We start from the raw sequence: 12,746 nt of genomic DNA, 5'->3' as shown, positions 1-12,746 counted from the left end.
TTAGATCAGCTATTTTCACTCTTTGGAGTGACTCGCGTAACTAAATAAAGCTCAGGCTTATCTTCTTACTTCAAGGAGGCCTCCCTGCGTGGGAGAAACCCGTCTGGCCATTGCATTAGTGTAGCCGTCAAATTAACCAACTGGAAATGTCAGAAGTGTTGTTAGCCCTATAGTATACTTTCTGCCGCTCATATCGAATAGAGAAAGTAATCCTTGCCGAGCCATGTGGCCTATTAAGGCAGGAGCTTATCTCCTGTTTCTGTAGCGTGAGGCAGCTTGATGTACAAGTATACTCCGTGCCGTGGACAGCCCCAATCCAACCCTTGATGCTGAGTGCCAAGAAGATCTGTCCTGGGTTTTCATTCTAGTCCACCCGGACATTTTGAGTATACCTTAAAGTTTTATGCTAGAAATGTCTAGTATGGGTCCCCACTGCTTTTAGAAATGTATGCTAAACTTGCATATGTTGGGCAATTTTCATAATTGCCATAATATGTGACCATACCTACCATTAACAAGCCATATAAGGCAAACAATTCTAAATTTCATTATGCTTTATGTAGCATGTGACGTGTGGCCATAGCCGTCATCACAAATGAGGTCAGCACATTTGGGCACATTAAGGGCAAGTGGCTATGGCCAAATTTAGGCCAAGGAGTGTTTTTTGTGCAAAACTAATACTTGGAATGGATTCAGAATCATGAAAATCCCTAGCTCTGGTCCATAGCCTTCTACTGCTTGGGCAGAATCGTAGAAGCAGTAGAAGGCTATGGACCAGAGCTAGAAAATCCCCTAGTTTGACACGTCACATGCTACTTAAAGCATTGACATTTTGAATTCTTTGCCTTATATAGGTTGTCAATGGTATGGTCACATATTATGCCAATTATGAAAATTGCCCAACATATGCAAGTTAGCAACCGGCAGTTTCTAAATGCTGGGGACCCATACTCAACATTTATAACATAACACCTTAGGGTACTGAAAATGTCCGGGTTCACAATGGGGCTCTATAGAGCGTCGCAGTCCCGCCCCCTACCATGGCCCAGGAAATGAATCCCAATGCATTTTTCCCATAGACATTTCAAAAAGTATTTATTTAAAGACGGTTACGCCGCGGACAAAGCCAACTCGAGTCGTGACAACTCATGACAACACAAACAATATTTTGGACAAAACAAATAATTACAAATAAGAAAAACAACAAAAAAAAGTGTTGTAACCTGCCGTTTTTTTCTTCTTTCTAATTATTTGTTCGGCCCAAAAAATTGTGTTTGTTGTCATGATTTGTCACGACTCGAGTGGGCTTTGTCCGCGGCGTAAACGTCTTTAAATAAATACTTTCTGAAATGTCTATGAGGAAAATGAACGGAGAATCATTTCCTGGGCCCTGGTAGGGGGCAGGACTGCGACGCTCTATATGGGCTGGCAAGTACAGTTGGGTGCCACCGATATTGTCCCTTATCATTTGACCCATTTAGGCCTGATTTTCACGATTTTTCAAAAATAGCAGACCTACAAGCTCGTAGCGCGCCACTCGGTGGCGCGCTATGAGCTTGTAGATCTGCTATTTTTCAATAGCTAAATTATAACATAATGTTTAAAACACCAAAAGGGGTTTTGCGCAGATCACGCAAACCTCAGCAAAAAGAAAAGGACAATATCGATGGCCTCCAACTGTAGACTGTGCTGCTATGACAACTGAAAATGTCCCTCCGGGATCAATATAGGTCCATCTAAATAATAGAACTCCTCTGTCCCAAAACCAAACAAAAACAGACAGTCACAGAGCACTACTGTTGCTTTGGTCAGCATATTTTATATATCATTGCAATAAATGTGTATCGTATCGTTTTTTCTTTTGTTTTGTTTTTTTAGAAAGTAACAGTGATTGCTTTTTCAATATCCTTTTCATGTTGTAGACCTCAGTGAAACGGATAGGCAACGTGCATGCTTGGGGACGGAGATCGAAAAAGCAATCACTGTTACTTCACAAAGTTGTTCCAGGGAAGTGCATGCTCAAGCCCACAATGAATTATGCTGACTAAAGCAACTTTATGTCTCTGTGATTTATCTTTAAAGGCTTTTAGACAAACAATGGATTTGACTGCTGGCTATAATTGAGCTACAGTATAGCACTGGTTCTCAATGTAGGGTCCGGGGACCCTCAGAATCCTTCAGGGGCCTCCATGGGGTCCTCAGCTAGAGGTGAGAGCATTTGTACATGAGATTGGAAATCATATTAGATGATGATGCATGATGATGCACAAACAAGGCACAAACTGGTTGTATTACGGTATATAGACCTGGAAAATATACACCCAGGCGTTACTGCCCTTGGCAGGTAAAGTTCGGGGCAGGTGGAGTTTGCTTTCAGGTTGCCCGACTGGGCAATTGCTCGTTTGAGAGGGGAAGCAACTGTCTATAAACACAACGGAAGATATTTGTCTAAACACCTGAACGTGGCCAATATAAAATAAGAGCAGTGTTTATCTATAATGTGCTGTTTTCACTGTTGCTAACTTAAAAATATAAAACAACAAGTGTGAACCCATAGTCATAGCCTGGCTCCAGCCCTGAATCGCTACCATTAAAAGAATATGTCCTGGCGATTCAGGTGTGGTGACTCGAGAGCGTCAAACAACAAACATGGCTGCCCCCACTGCAGTGACTCGCGACCGTATCAATCTGGCTATTAAATCGACCTATGATAAATAGTTTCTTTACAGAAACGACAGGTTTTATAGACGTCAACATCCGACATATTTTACCATTTTATCCGAAATATTTTATTTTGGAATTGAAAAGGGTGGACCCTATTGTAAACAAGTGTAATGCTTTATGGTGTCATCCACAGTTAACAGTCTTTGTATTGAGTTGTGCTTGAAATGTACTGTAATTCTCCCAACTGTTAATAAATACTTCATTAAATCAAACCGCTTTTGTTTACATGCTAGTAGCGCTCCTTGAATGTGTTTGTTTAGTTAGCAACCGGGTTAGCCATAGCCTCATGATTGACAACATCATCTGCTTTCCTACTATTCTGATTGGTTGGTATGAACCAATCGCCGAAGACTGCCGCTTTGACAACGCCCATTCCAGAAACTGCTGCAGTGGGGAGGGCTTTCAGTCTGAATAATGAAGTGAAAAAATGTAAATTTTCATTTCCAATCACGCATCGCCATCGCCTCCCGTTGCCTCCATGTTGTCTTCCGTTGAGATACAGACTCCAGAGCCGGAAGAGGCGACTACCTTTATATGTCTATGGGAGTGAGTCTGCAGTTCTGACTGCAATGGGGAGTTTGTTCCACAGTTTGGGAGCCCAGAGGGAGAAGAGGCTGGGATGGGAGTGCCGGTTGTAGGGTTGGATCAGGCTTTGAAGGTAAGGGGGTGCACCATGCCTTTGGTTGCTTTGTAGGCAGGCCAGCATCAACGTATTAAGCCTATCTCCTGTTTCTGTAGCCATGAGGCCCATAGGGGCAGGAGCCCATCTCCTGTTTCTGTAGCCATGAGGCCCAGGAGTCTATCTCCTGTTTCTGTAGCCATGAATAGGGGCAGGAGCCCATATCCTGTTTCTGTAGCCATGAGGCCCAGGAGTCTATCTCCTGTTTCTGTAGCCATGAGGCCCAGGAGTCTATCTCCTGTTTCTGTAGCCATGAGGCCCAGGAGTCTATCTCCTGTTTCTGTAGCCATGAGGCCCTCCTGTTTCTGTAGCCATGAGGCCCATATAGGGCAGGAGTCTATCTCCTGTTTCTGTAGCCATGAGGCCCATAGGGGCAGGATCCCATATCCTGTTTCTGTAGCCATGAGGCCCATAGGGGCAGGAGTCTATCTCCTGTTTCTGTAGCCATGAGGCCCATAGGGGCAGGAGTCTATCTCCTGTTTCTGTAGCCATGAGGCCCATAGGGCAGGAGCCTACTGTACAAACTTATATTACAGGATCGAGTGCATGCTGCAATGTGTGCCTTGAATGAGAGCAGACTGTCCAGGACATTAAAACACCAAGGCTCTTGGCTGTTGGAACCAAAGCCACCAGGGAGTTGTCTATGGAAATAGTGAAACCCTGCACGGGACAGGACACAGGAGGACATACCTGGGAAGAAGAGAAGCCCTGTCTTGTCTGGGTTCAGCTCGAGGTGGTGAGAAGACATGCACTGTCAGATGTCAGCCAGACATTAGCGATGCACTCCTCCACCTGAGTGGTAGAGGGGGGTAAGAAGGACTGGAAAAGTTTTCTAAACTTTCTTTGTCTGACTCTGTATACATCCAAACTCAAAGCACAACCGAGGGAGGAAACACACATTTCGGTCAGTGGTTCTCAAACATTTTAATTACAAAGAACCCCAGTTTGATATGATTTATGGGATCCCAATCTAAATCCTCAGTATAGTGTTAGAGAGTTTACAAATGGAACCAAACCGACCGTAACAACCCTTTACATCACTGAACCTCACATGGAGATCCACTGATCTAGGTAAAAGAAAATGCTCTGAGACTCCCTCTCTTCCAAATGACTCCCCTTTTCATGTCCATTAACCTTAACCTTAGATAAAAGCCGTAATTGGAAAAAAGGTGGCTTTTATAACAGCATTTATCTACTGTAATAGATAGATAAGGTAATGATGCAATGTGTCAGAGGCCGCTGTGAGATCTAAAAGAATAAGAGTGGCTGAATCCCCAGAGTCACATAAAAGATCATTAAGAACTCTTAAAAGTGCTGATTCAAGATATCAAGGCCATTACAACAAAAAAACACAGCAAGTGTGCAAGTACAGCTTTTTCTCAAATAAAGCAGCGGCTGGTACCACTGCTTTTTTAAATGGGCTGGTACAACGCCGGAAGCAAGGCTGTCATAATGATTACTTAGATCAGGGGTTCTCAACGTTTTTGGCTGGGGACCCCCGGAAATGCTTTGGCCCTAGCAGACTCTTCATAGCAGCAGTTTTTGGCATGCATGTAGGCTACAGATGCTTCCGCTGAATATTCACATTTTAATTGTCTATATTTATAGCACCACAATGTGGCCATATATCATGTGGTCATTTCATATATTTACGAGTGAGCAAAGTTTCAATGATATTAAAAGGTAGGGTAAGTGGTTTTGGTCTTTGGTTAAAATAAGCTCTACAGTGTAGAGCTCAATGTGTACACAATACAGTGTAGAGTCTACACTGTATCGTGGCAGCGGTGGCCGAACGGATAGCGGCGCGGTCTTGATACCGGAAGGTTCCTAGTTCGAATCAGCCGTCCGACACGTTAAAATTACCACCGCTGAAGTGCCCTTGAACAAGGCATTGAACCACTACGATGAAATGTGTTCTATGAGCAGGGCCTGGCTGGAAACAAGTTCTTGAGCTTAGCCCAGATACCCTGGGTAAATATAGATTTCATTTCATTTCATGATAGTACACATTGTCTGATATTTAAATTCTAAACATTAGGAGCAAAGCTTGTACAAACTGAGTGAAAATGACTTTGCCAAAAGAACATATACCTAATTTACAATGATTGCCATGGTGAGAGCAACACAGAAATAGCAAATATTAATTTTAAGTGTAGTGCAGGACGGACACACACTCACTCACTCACTGACTAGATCCAAACTGTACATTTGAGGGACAGAAGTATCGCTTGGGTTTTCTTTTCTTTTTCGGCTTTCACCTTTATTTTGTGACAGGACTGTAAGCAACTTCATTATTACTTAAGTTGCTATTAAATGCCCTTCCTTGCCTCATGTTGTTATTAAACGCCTCTGGTGTCTCAGGTTTTGTTTTAAAATGCAAATGTTGGTCATGGGTGGTATGGTCGACTTGGTGCTGTATAGCCTATATAGGGGATATTTATCATGTTATTTTAACAGGCTTAAATCTAGCTGGAAAAAAGTTGATTATAATCAATCAAGAGACAAATCTATAGACAAGCAAAAGAGTACAGCAAACAAGAATGACAGAATGCCAAACACATTGCTGCCATCTAGTGTAAGAAAAGGGTTTACTCTAATAATGGACCTGAAGGTCCAAGTGCGTTGATATGGACCCAGAGCCTAAACAAATTCAACAAAGTCCTTTACACGTTTAAAGGATTACTCAAATGTCAGTATTTCTGAACAATCACCCTGGTTAGTATTACAATACTCACAAATCACTGCCAAAGCAGACATTTTCCTCCTTTAAACTGGATTACATGGAGTCATGGACCACTTATTTGACTTGTATTCTGAACATGACTCCCTGATCCATGATGTAAAAACAAATTTAGTGTTGCAAATTGCGGCTAATCCCCGATCATGCATTCATTAAAAACCTATTTGGGGATCAGCTCGTCATTAAGATCTACAGATTCTGTGAAGAGGCACATACAAAAACACATACCCTTATGAAGAGCTGCATGGAAGAGTTGTCTGGCAGAGTTCTTTGTCCGACGATACAGGTTGTTTGTTTGTTTTAACCATCTGCATTTATCGCCCATTTACCCATTCATGATGAAACGTTGTTAATTGTTGTGAAATATGCTGCTGATGTATTTTATTTAAACTGGTATGGTATATTTTCAAAAGTAGGCCATTTCAAAACATAAAAGTGCAGGTGTGTGCAGTAGCCACCAGCCATGTGGCATACGTATAAGAGCATGAACTCCAAGTGTGTTTTCAGGCTGCAATTTGAATTGATGCCCATGGCTCTGATGTATGGCATATAGACGGGTTACAACAATTTGTTGTGTTTCCACAGGAAGCCAACATAACACAACAGGAATGGTTAGCTTCACTATAGTGACACCTACAGGTGAGCAGGGAGCTGAACTGGGAAAATAAATTTGAGCTTTCCCTTACTTCCATTCTGGTTTTACAGAGTCAGTATATCAGTAGCTTGTATGCTGATATACAGTAATGTGCACGTTGGCTCACTGGAAACACTCTGCTACTGTATATCAGTGGGTCACAATTTAAGTGTGGTCCAGGTACCCTCATGGTTCCTTAATCCTTAGGTATTTTTTTCCCCCTCACTGTATATGTCTCTTTTCCCTTTTTACCTCTATGATGAATTCCTGTTCTGTTCTTTGACTATATAGAAGTGTCTATTTGTACGTCTCTAAATGTTTTGATGAATTGAACATGGTGGACCCTCTTGTAAACAAGTGTAATGCTTAATTGGGTCGTCCACTCACAGTTAAGTCTTTGTATTGAGTTTGTGCTTGAAATGTACTGTAATTCTGCAAACTGTTATATAAATATTTCAATTAAAAATGGTAAATGGTGCATTTATGTAGTGCCTTTATCCAAGGCGCTTTACATAGATTGTGCATTACATTCACCCATTCATACACCGATTGCGGTGGAAGCCATGCAAGGTACCAACCAGCACATCGGGAGCAATTTGGGGTTCAGTGTCTTGCTCAAGGACACTTCGACATGTAGACAGGAGGAGCCGGGATTCGAACCGCCGACCCATGGATCATTGGACGACCTGCTCTACCTCCTGAGCCACTGGCGCCTTACAGGTGTGTAACTCTGAAACCAATTCCATTTGTACACTCAGAGTTATGCAGGTCCTTGAAATGTAAAAGTTTGAGAACCTACCACTAAATAAATAGAACAGAACCGTAATAGATAGTATATTGTAAGTGGTATATGGCCTGTGAAGGACAAGGCCCAATTTCTTTCTAATATGGTAAATGGTGCATTTATATAGCACCTTTATCCAAGGCACTTTACAGAGATTGTGCATTACATTCACCGACTCACACACACATTCATACACCTATGGCAGCGGAAACCATGCAAGGCACCAAGTAGCACATCGGGAGCAATTAGGGGTTCAGTGTCTTGCTCAAGGACACTTCGACAGTAACACTGGGGGAGCCCGGGTTTGAACTGGCAACCATTGCGGTTACCATCCAGGCACTCTACCCCTGAACCACCGCCGCTGATGTTCATGGCTGATGTTCATAGAGCCTTCTTTTAAATAGCTTTACATTTTTTACTAGTACTGTACTTTGCTGGGTGTTTTATTGTATTGTCCTGTATGTATTGTCCTGAATGTATGCATTGACCTGAGCAAAACAATTTTCCCTTGTGGATAATAAAGACATCTAATCTAATCTAATCTAATCTAATCTAATCTACATCTTTGCCAATTCCCCTGGATCCTTGAACTACATGGTCCCCGTTCTGCCAACCAGTGTGCCGTCGGCCTATGGAGTGGGGTCCGGGGACCCCTATGGGGTCCTTGAGAGAGTTCCAGGGGGTCCCCAGCTAAATGATAATTAGGAACCAAATGGACCTTTATGGGTCTGTAACTCAGAGAGTGTACAAATGGTGGTTCCATTTGTACACTCTGAGTTCAATTAACATTGATTTTACAATATAAATTGGGGTCCCAGAGATAGAAATGCCATTAAATGGGGGTCCGTAGCCTAATGCATGTCAAACTGGGTCCTTTAAATGAAAATGGTTGAAAATCACTGTTAGAGCACGTATAGGGCTTGAGGCGGCGGTGGCTCAGGGGTAGAGTGGCCGGGTGGCTGCCAGTTCGAACCAAGGTTCCCCCAGAGTTAGGGTTGAACTCTCCTTGAGCAAGACACTGAACCCCTAATTGCTCCTGATATGCTGGTTGGTGCCTTGCATGGTTTCCGTCGCCATCGGTGTATGAATGGGTGTGTGAATCAGTGAATGGGTGAATGTAATGCACAATCTCTGTAAAGCACCTTGCTATATAAATGCACCATTTACCATTTTAATGGGGATCCCCATCGTACAATGGTGAAAATGAAGAGCCGATTAACTAAAAGTTGCTATTTAAAAAAGATTTTCTTTTGTTGATATTTTCACCTATGACATTCCCAAAATAGGGATACCAGGGTTAATGTGGTTAAGCTGTATGACCTTTCCCCCAAATTCACACCTGTTGTTGTCCATAGAGGTAACTGTTGCTTAGAGAAAAATGGTTGCCACCATTCCCATTTCATTTTTGAGTGGTGCAACCACTCCAAGGAACAGCAATGTCCGTGTTCACCTATGTGTTCACCTATGTGTTCACCCATGTGTTCACCCACCCACCTATGTGACTATGTCACTATGAGCACGAGTACCAATGACGCTGTTGTGCCAGAAACAGAGAGAAAGAGATAGTGCTGCACTGCTGCCTGCTAATGAGAGACAGAGAGAGAGAGAGAGAGAGAGAGGGGGGGGGGTTGCACCACTCAGTTCACACGGGTGTGATTTTAAAATATAAATGAGCCAAAGCAGCAGCCATGATGATAATCTTCATGTTCCAAGCAATACATTTAACACTCAAGAAAATTACAGAAACATTTTTCTTAGTTTAACTTTAATTGGAAACCCTTTAATACATCACCGTCCATGGAGATTTGACACTTTCCAATAGAGCAAAGCATCCTTAAAAACCTGCATGGCCACCAAGACAAATGAGGTTTCACAGTCACAATGAGGCAGGGTTTCACAGAGGGTACGATGGATGGATGCAGGGCCGGATTAACACCTCTGAGGGCCCCTGGGCACTGAAGCTCGAAGGGCCCCCCCCTTCACACGCGCGCAACATTTTTGCGGTTTTGGAGCCGTTTTGGGGCAGTTTTATGCCGTTATATTAGCCTATTTCCGGTCGCCTACCCCCCCCAGAGTGACAGCCAAGCTAGCGCATTGTTGCTGCTTTACACACAATTGCACTTTTTCTTTTAGGGGCCCCTGGTGGCCAAGGGCCCCTGGGCACATGCCCAAAGTGCCCATATGGTAGATCCGGCCCTGGATGGATGGATGTAGTAAGGGTGATTCAGGCTACTGTAGTGCCATGAACCAAAATTAACAGATCTACAAGTGAGCTTGCAGATCGTCTATTGTCAGAGTGCGACAGTCCTATGGCAAAGTATGAATCTGGCTTTAGCATCCTCACAACCAAGGCTTCTGTCACTCAGCTAGCAGCACTTTGCATACAGTAGGCCTACACATACTAGCATGGCGTAAAAATGCATCCAAGCCAACAAGAGCACAAAGGAGTGTCTCTTTGTGTGTGTGTGTGTGTGTGTGTGTGTGTGTGTGTGGGGGGGGGGGGGGGGGGGGCATTCACTTATAGTCATTTTTTACTAGTTGACTAGTTGCCTAGTTTACTAGTCGACTAGTTGTTTAACTAGCCTACCTATTATTTTTGGAAATAAACATGTGTACATGTACATGTCAAAACTGTGTACATTGGTCTTGAGGCCTACAAAATTGGAGGAAAAAAACAAAACTTTTGTTTTCTTATCAACTAGCTGAATAGTCGATAGTTGCTTAAAGCCCTGTGTGTGTGTGTGTGTGTGTGTGTGTGTGTGTGTGTGTGTGTGTGTGTGTGTGTGTAAAAAATTAAAGAGACATGGGACATGACCACGATGCCAGTATTGACAGCTGGTTTATAATATGCAAGTCAATGCTTCAGGCATGTTTGATTCACCACAGGAACAGCTGCATTGTGTGTGTGTGTGTGTGTGTGTGTGTGTGTGTGTGTGTGTGTGTGTGTGTGTGTGTGTGGTGTACACCAGGCACCCACGCGTGCATGTGCGTGCCGCGCATCCACATTTCTATGAGTGAATGCATGTGGAATTACAATCCTGTGAAGCTTGTGACTTCACTCTTAACTCCACCTGAATTATCCAAGACAGTTTATACAAAGTTTAAAATGTTGCAACAAAGTAACAGGTAATTGTAAACGTGTGTGTGTGTGTGTGTGTGTGTGTGTGTGTGTGCGCGCGCGTGCGTGCGTGCGTGCGTGCGCAATTGTGGTGTGTGAGCGAGCAAGTGCGCAAACTCTGCAAAGTTGTTCAAAATCAATAGCACCGGGTCGGGAAGCGTTGCTAACGGTGACTTCCAATCTGACAGGCGTTGCCATGACAATAACGAAAAGCAAAACCCAGGGTGAGTGGAGGGACGTGTAGTCAAGGCAACGCCGGGGCAACAATGGAAGAGCCAGGGACAGAAAGAGGGAAGGAGAAAGAGAGAGGGATAGAGAGGGGGAACTGAAAGGAAGGACTGAAGTGGAAAACACAAGACGCATACTTTCGGTCTCGGGAGAGCTCTACTTGCTGCCAAATCCTATTTGTGCTTTAAGAGCCTCAACACAACACCCCCCCCCCCCCCCCCTCCCCCAAGACACCCTTTCCTGCCTAAAAGCAAGCACAGCGTCATTGTTGTATGTCCAGAAGCATTACTTTATCAGGAATTTGATCCAATGCCGTTGTTTAGTTATTTAGCATACATTATATTCATTCCCATCTAAGGAACAGAGTGCTGAATTTATTTATTATTACAACCTTCTTCCCCTCAGTTAGAGAGATAATGCATTCCAACACAGAGCAAGCAAATGAATGGAGACTCGTGCTGAATAGATGCCAACAACACACAGGTTTAGGGGTTTAATTCCCTTCATAAAAACGCAATTAATGTTGGTTAATATTATATTATATTCCATCATATGACTGTGTTCATGTGCTGAAAATAGCTATTTTCGGTGCACAACAAAGTATAATCATCCCAGCAAGCCAAATGACGTCATGATAACGTTATGACGGCGTTCTTCGGTGACGTCCAGGATGTTCAGGACTAGGCCAGATCACAGATGATCTTTACGTCAGTGGTTCCCAAATATGTTCATGTCAAGGACCCCCAAATTGACACCAATTAGCCCACGGACCCCCATTTGGAAAAGATATGCCAGGGACCCCCATAAGAGAAGATTTTGACGGCTCTGTAGTGTAACACCCGGGATTCGAACTCGGGCCTCCCGCATGAAAGTCTAACATCTTAGCCACTAGTCCAAGGGGATATCCCTTTGATCTAGTGGTTAAGATGTTGGACTTTCATGCGGGAGGCCCGAGTTCGAATCCCGGGAGTTACATTGGTGCCGTGACCCGGATTGGGTTTCCCCGTGGGAGGTCGTCAAAAGGGAGGTGAGTGTAGCAGTGTCTCAGAGCCTCTGCCTGATGGCCTCAAAAGTCTATCTCCCCCAATCCAGAGGGATATCCCTTTGGTCTAGTGGTTAAGATGTTAGACTTTCACGCGGGAGGCCCGAGTTCGAATCCCGGGCGTTACACTAGCAGTGATTCTCAACCAGTTTCATTTCAAAGACCCCCAGTTTGACATGCATTAGTCTAAGGACCCCCCATTTAATGTCATTTCTATCTCTGGGACCCCCGATTTATATTGTAAAATCAATGTTAATTTAACTCTGAGAGTGTACAAATGGAACCAAATGGAGGACGTCTTCACCAGCTGAAATAATATACCTTATTCTAGGCCCTGACCGTGCTTACTGGGAGGCCTTGCAAAGAGCCTAGTATCATCTGGTGGGCCGATAAATCTATCGGTCATCTACCTCAATAGGAAACTAGCGAAAACATGAGCCAAAGCCAGCAAAGTTAGATCAAGAGTCGGAAACATTGAACCGTTAGTACGATTTGAACCCCACTGAGTGATGTACTGTACAATACTCCCTCCTATGGAGATGTTCAGTACTCGATCCTCCCGATATCATCTCTGAATGCTGAAGTGACGTACCATTCTTCGATTCCCCCGGCTTTGGATTTCCTTAAATACATATACCATTAACTAGGACTGACAAGACGTTTCCTCCCATATAGGCTTTCCAGACTAGCCAGACCAGAGTGAAGCCTGGAAAACTGCAGAAGCAAAACCACAAGCACTAAGGTGGTGGGGCAGTCACTACTTCTTCCATCTGTGTGTCTGTGTGTGTGCGTGCGTG

At 43.7% G+C, this 12,746-nt stretch overlaps 1 protein-coding gene across 2 annotated transcripts in view; it reads right to left on the bottom strand.

Annotated features, from left to right (window-relative positions):
* tmem230a (transmembrane protein 230a) overlaps positions 1-6,602 on the bottom strand; it is a 72,480-nt gene extending 65,878 nt beyond the window's left edge. The window contains exons 1-2 of one of the 2 annotated variants that reach the window (XM_079524545.1): positions 6,372-6,602; positions 4,094-4,195 (exon numbers count right to left, since the gene is read on the bottom strand). The gene's annotated coding sequence lies outside the window, so the exon portion shown is untranslated. The remainder of the gene's footprint in view (positions 1-4,093; positions 4,196-6,371) is intronic. The other variant, XM_079524546.1, reaches the window with a different exon arrangement.
* Positions 6,603-12,746: the final 6,144 nt, after the last annotated feature.

Source organism: Electrona antarctica (genome assembly GCF_951216825.1).
Source record: "Electrona antarctica genome assembly, chromosome: 16".
NCBI lineage: Eukaryota > Metazoa > Chordata > Actinopteri > Myctophiformes > Myctophidae > Electrona > Electrona antarctica.
This window is presented reverse-complemented; position numbering and strand designations above follow the sequence as displayed.